Genomic DNA, 7,236 nt, shown 5'->3' with positions numbered 1-7,236 from the left:
AAAAAACAAACAATCCAATCAAAAAATAGGCAGAAGAGCTAAATGGGCATTTCTCTATAAAGTAGATATAAAGATAGCTAACAGGCACAAGAAAAGATGCTCAACATCACTAATTATCTGAGAAATGCAAATCAAAACTACGAGCCATCACCTCACACTGGTCAGAATGGCCATGATTAAAAAGTCCACAAATAATAAATGCTGGAGAGGGTGTGAAGAAAAAGGAACCCTCCTACACTGTTGGTGGGAATGTAAATTGGTGCAGCCACTATGGAGAAGAGTATAGAAGTTCCTTAAGAACTAAACAGTTATCCTATGATCTAGCAATCTATGATCTATGATCTAGCATATATCCAGAGAAAACTCTAATTTGAAAAGATACATGCATCCCAATGTTTTACAATAGCCAAGCAACCTAAATGTCCTTTGACAGATGAATGGATAAAGAGGATGTGGTACACACACACACACACACACACACACACACACAATGGAATACTACTCAGCCATAAAAAGTAAATACATAATGCCATTTGCAGCAACATGGATGGCTTAGAGATTATCATACTAAGTGAAGTCAGTAAGAGAAAGACAAATATATGATATCATATGTGGAATCTAAAATATGATACAAATGGACGTATTTACAAAACAGTAACAGACTTACATAGAAAAACTTACGGTTACCAAAGGGGAAGGTGGGGAGGGATAAATGAGGAGTTTGGGAGTAACAGGTACAAACCACTATATATAAACTAGATAAACAAGGTCCTACTGTATAACACAGGGAACTATATTCAGTATCTTGTAATAACCTATAATGCAAAAGAATCTGAAAAATATACATAACTAAATCACTTTGCTGTACACCAGAAACTAATACATTGTAAATCAACTATACTTCAAGAAAATAAATTTTTTTAAAAAATCCAAAAAAAAAAAAAAGCATATGAATGCTGGGTCCTTGGGGAATTAGATAACGAAAAAAGTGCATTTAGTTGGGAAGAAAGATACTTCTTTTCACATTTAGTTTCCGTATGAAGGGCTATTTGTGGCTCAATGTGCAAAAAAGCTGGGTTCTGAGAATTAAGGTACTTCATTCATGATGTTTTCTCTAGGGTATTTTTGAAATACTTAAACACAAGCATAAACAAAATAGGCCTCTTTGTACGACAGGAAGAAAGTCAATTAGCTACAAAATGCTAAGCAGAGTAAGACTGCATAAGATTTCAAAGTAAATTGCAGATTCAAAGGAACCCTTTTTTTTTTTTAAGAAGTGGATTTATTTAGAAACACACTCCACAGAGTGTGGGCCCTCTCAGGTGAGAACGGCACCAGGGTATCGGGTTGTCAGTTTTTATAGGAGTGGGTAACTTCATAGGCTAATGAGTGGGAGTATTCTATTTTAGGAAGGGGCAGGGATTTCCAGGAATTGGGCCACCGTCTACTTTTTGATCCTTATGGTCAGTCTTGGAACTGTCATGGCGCCTGTGGGTGTGTCATTTAGCTTGCTGATATGAGTGTATACTGAGGCTCAAGGTCTAGTGGAAGTCTACTTGTCTGCCATCTTGGATCCATTTGGTTCTAATCAGTTTACGTTGTGTCCTTGGGCTGTGTCATTCTTTCAAAGGTTGTGCCCTGCCTCCTCCCCTCCCATATTCTTATGGGAAGCAGAAGGGCAATGGTCTGTCTTCTGTAACTGCTTCAAGGCTGAGTAGAAGCGTCGCCCCTACCTGTCAGGGAGTAAAAATCTCTGGATGCCTGATCTAGGGGCCCCAGGGGCAGGAAACCTCCTTGTTTTAAGTTGGTATAGGCTGGAATCCTCGCATAGCCATCATCTTGGTGTGGAAAAACTGTTTCCATAGCCCTTCTATGAATCTCCTTGATGATGAAGCAATTTTTGTAACAGCTTCAGAGTACAAAAATATCTATAAATGACAAAAGACTTAAAAGTCATGGCAAAATGTCTGATTACAGTGTAATCGATAAAGAAACTTGGTTATAAAAACCAGAATTACGACTGATTACATTTAACTTAACATACCAAATAATCCTAGTTAAATATTTCTCTTTAACATACCTCAGGGGTCCTCTAAAGTACCCCAAAGTTAGCTGGAAATCAAAAGAAACAATTAAAATTTGGTATTTGGGAAGTTTTTCAAAAAGTTTTAAAACACTTGGTCAAATAGGATCATAGGTCACTGTGAGACAATACTTATTTCTTAACCAAAGTTACAAAGGAGCTCAAAAGCAAGTACAAGTCACTTAAAGTCAAAGAAACTCACATAATCTGTTGTCAAAAGAAGCATTTCAAGAATACTTCGGAGGGAGAAACAAAATCCAGTCTTGTTCTAGCCCATTCCTAACAAAATCCATTTACCAACTAAATTCAGTCCAACCTTACAAAATCCTGATCATGCATAACTCTTTTCAGTATTTTTCATCCTCACAACTTCTTTTACTAAAAACATGTATCTTACTTTTCTTAAAAGTTTTTTCACATTGAGTTACCTTTCTTGTTGACAAATTTGTAACAGATAGAATAAGGTCTTATTTGACCTCTAATAAACCTAGGTGCAACAGAAGTATTATGTTTAACGTTCATGACTCTAGAAACATGTCTATATTAATCAAACCAACAAGCTTAATACACCTTGAATGCCAGATATCAGTTTCCAGATGACATGAACCTGAAAATTCATTCCGGCCAGATTGTTTTTTGAGTATTTATATAAGCACTTAATTTTTTTTTTAATGCCAATTAAGTAGAGCTCTCTTATGAATTCATTTTTGGCAATATCATACACCTACAACACACATATAGATACATATGAACACACAACAAACACAGAGGCCTCATAGTTCCCATTCAAGATTTCAGCCCTCAGTCAGGTACAACATAAAAGCCATCAGTTACAAGAGGTTGGATTCAAATTGGGCTTCTAGCAGATGGAACAAATCAAGGTCACCTACCTGGATGGCTAAACCCTTTTTACTAGTGTTTACAGAAAAGACACTTAAGATTTCTATTTATCCTTGACAAGTCAAGTTCTAAATTACTTTACCATCTTTTTAAAATTTGCCTTTAAAAAGATGGCAGAGATAAGGGTTCCTGAGAAGACCAGATAGGACATGTGCATCTCAAAGAACACATGCTTTTTTAATTTTTACAATGCTTCCTCTCAACTTATGGATTACAGAGGCATGCGATTTCATGTACTTATCAGGCTCATTATCAGTATTATAAAAATAAAATAAACCATCTACCTTTTAAAGGCATAGGTCATTTTTTTTGTTCATCTTAATTATTTCTTTAAAATTTATTATCTTGAGTGTAAACTCAGTGAATGCTAAAAATATACAATCAGTTTCTTAACTCAAAATATTTATCATTACAAGTAGCATGCATTTAATATTTATTGGAGATCACTGAGGGAGCCAAGGCCAAGTAACTGAAACAAACAGAATCTTACAATCTAAATGAGTACTTGTCAAATTAGGGAGCTTGGGAAGGAAGATAATATCAAAAGGGCTCTATGGTTTGAAAAAATATTCAATATGCTTAACATACATATTATTTTCTCAAATTACAGAAAGCAAACCTCAAAATTCTTGGCTTATGAGAATATGCAAACAAAAAAGTACAGACTCTATTAACTGTAAAACTGTAAGCACTGTATTTTGTCAATGATGTAACAGATAATACAATTTAGACTGTTATGCCCAGTATATCATAGTATCAACAAAATGTTCAATAGTTTCCTATTAAAAAAGTAAAAGAAAACAACCACTTGGCAACCATCTGAGTAATAACTGATTCAAGTGAGAATCATCAATGACACTAAAACTAGTAGGCAAAAGTGGGAAGAAACAGGATATTTGTGGTATCTTCCCACAAGTTATTTATTATTTCCAGAAGGAAAAATAGTAATGCTACATTGAAGGCACTACTTTGTGTGTCTTACTGTGTGAAGATAGGTAAATATATTATGATGTTGAAAGCCAGGGTATTTCTATATACTTGTTTAAAGCAAAAACCACAACATTGTTTTGGGGGTCAGTAATGTATATACTTACACATGTCAACCACAGCATAAAGGATGAGGATAAGAGAATCCACATAGCGGTCAGGTTTCTACATTTTATGTTAAGTAGTACAATATTAACTCCAAGTGGAATGTGAAAGTTAAGGACTTACTTGTCAAAACAGGTAAAAAAGCAAGACCCAAATATACACTGTCTACAAGTCATGCATTTTAGAAGACACAGGTTAAAAGTTGATTAAAAAAAAAAGATATACCTGGCCAACAGAAAACATAAAAAGGCTATTAATATCAAATAAAATAGATGTGAAGACAAAGATTACCAAAGATAAAGTGATACATTTCTTAATGATAAAAGCGTCAAATTAATCAGTAAGATATAACATTTAATAGCAAAGTTTCCACTGCTTTTGTAAATAAAATTTTATCAGAACACAGCCATGCCCATTTATTTACGTACCGTGGACGGCTACTTTCATGCTATAATTGCAGAGTTAAGTAGTTGTAAGAGAGACTGTATGTCTCACGAAACCTAAAATATTTACTACCTGGCCCTTTAAAGAAAATGTGTGCTGATTTCTGCAAAGGAATTAAGTCACACACAGAACATGTGTTTTATCCAACAGTAGGCAAGTCAAAAGCAAAGTAGTAAATACGATTCATAACTATTTGAAAAGAGGAAAAGAAAAATATGAAAGTAAAATAGGGTTATGTATTTCAGTGACTATACCTTGATTAGAGGTACCTATATGTATATATAAGAATGAGCCTCAAGTAGAAGTTGAAATTCAGTTACATTTTCATTTAACAGTCCTAACTCAAGACAGAACCTCACTATATCCTTAACATAAATAAATAGTTTTTGCAACATAAACTAAAAGGGCACTAATCTGACAATTTTCCCCCAAAACACAGCATTAAGTTTTAATGAGCATTTTTTTTCTGCCCTGACATTTAACAGATGAGTTTAGTATAACTCCAATCAGCCATGGAAACTCTATTTGTTCAAGTAGCAAGTTTAAACAGTATAAGGAAGTGTGTTAATGTACACTTGGATTCAAACTCTTTATAGCAAAATTCTTAGAGAATATGAACAATTCTAATATAATGATGCATATACTTAGTTTTGTATTCCCCATTAAGAAATGGGAATACACACATAGAAATCATTTGTAAAACTCTGACAATGGTAGTGACTCAAACTTGCTTAAAATAAAACTTTTTACAAAAGAAAAAATACACACATTTACACATGCACACTTGTTTTTCTGATCTGAGGTACACAGAACCAAAAAGTAAAAAAAAACAAAAAAAAAAAAAAAAAAAAAAAAAAAAAAAAAAAGGTAGCCAACATACTAAGGTTAAGAAAAACAACACAACAGGAACAATATGAAAGATGCTACGAGAGACAGAAAGACTATGAAAAAAGAGAAGTGAAGCCGGATGACAATTAGTACTCACCTTTGAAATATGGCTTTTCTTCTTCAGGGAGAAGAGATTAACAGGCTAAAACTAGTGTATTAAAGAAAGGCTGAAAAACATATGGAGTCTCCGCCTATATAGGTCATTAAGAATAGGCAAACTGAGTGGCTTAAACAAATGCATACTTGCAAGAATGGCTAGATCTAAACTGTCCAGTAGGATGACAATTAAAGTTAAAATTAAATAAAATTAAAAATTCAATTATTCCACTGCACTAGACACATTTTAAGCGCTCAGCAGCCTCATGTGGCTAAAGGCTATGGTACTGGACAGTGTAGATACAGAACATTTCCATCACCACAAAAAGTTCAACTGGGCAGCCCTTGGCTAGGCTCAGTGTCTTGAGATGTCTGAACGGTAAAGTTAGCTTGATTTTCCCTAGAACTCTTTGGTTCATTTATGTATTTATTTTATAGAATTTTTTTGGTTTTTATCTTACAGGGCCTTTTGTTCTTCAGTCATATCTATCCATTTCAACATTATTTTTCATATTAAATTGAAAATGCATGCAGTTTCAAAAAGAAACAGAATGTACCCCTTATGGAAAGAGTAGCAATTTAAAATGTGTTACATAACACAATGCTTTTTAAAAAATTTGCAGAACTGTACAAAATGTATACAAATATATAGAACTATCAGTTTGATATTATTTAATGTAATTAGTGAATTATAAAAATATATTCTCTAAATATAAATTCAGATATACTATGGTTGAAAAATAGAAGTAAATCTAAGTTACCTAAGTCAAACAGAGATACAAATAGTGAAGAAAATACCAACCATATTGCTATGGTTGTAATAGCATAGTAATAAAATCAACCAAAATTTTTAATATAAAAACTCTTCTTAAACACTACTCAGAACATTTGATTCAAATGAAGAGTACTGAAAAATTCCCTTGTATTAAAGAAATACATAAATAAGGACATTTAAGTCATGCTTTAAAATTTAACAGCCTAATTAAAAACTATGTAAATGAAAGACAATATATCAAATGAAATTCACATCAGAATTCACAACAAATAAATTTCTGAATATGTGGCAAAGGTAGAATCCACGTTATCTGTATGTAAATCGTAAGAAATTCATAAATATTGATAATTCTATAAGTTACTACAGTTTTTTATGTGACAAACAATATAGTCACAATATATCACCTATTTTCTAACTTTTATACATTATTTCTGCAAATATTCACTGCATGTTTAAAAATTTAGAACTTATACCAAGTATCTTACTACATTTTCAATGCAGTAATAAAGTTATTTTAGATTCACTGAGTGGGGATGAAGGGGGAATCAGATGAAAGTGATCAAAAGGTACACATTTCCAGTTATAAGACAAAGTACTAGAGATGTACAGCATGATAAAGATAATTAACACTGCTTTCTTTACCTCATATATGAAAGTTGTTAAGGGAATAAGAGTTCTCATCAAAAGGGAAAAAAACTTTTTTTCGATTTCTTTGATGTTGTTTCTATGAGATGATGGATGTTCATTAAACCTACTGTGGTCACCATTCCATAATGTATGTAAGTCAAATTATTATGTTGTATACCTTAAACTCATACAGTACTGTGTGTCAATCATATCTCAATAAAAGTAGAAGGAAAAATAAATTCACTGACATCTGATTTTAAAAATCTAATCAGAAATGAGAATAAATTAAACAAGCAGAAGAGAGTGGAAAGCAACTAAGGAAAAAGAAAAC

The sequence above is a fragment of the Lipotes vexillifer genome, unplaced genomic scaffold (genome assembly GCF_000442215.2).
Source record: "Lipotes vexillifer unplaced genomic scaffold, Lipotes_vexillifer_v1.1 scaffold946, whole genome shotgun sequence".
NCBI lineage: Eukaryota > Metazoa > Chordata > Mammalia > Artiodactyla > Lipotidae > Lipotes > Lipotes vexillifer.
This window is presented reverse-complemented; position numbering follows the sequence as displayed.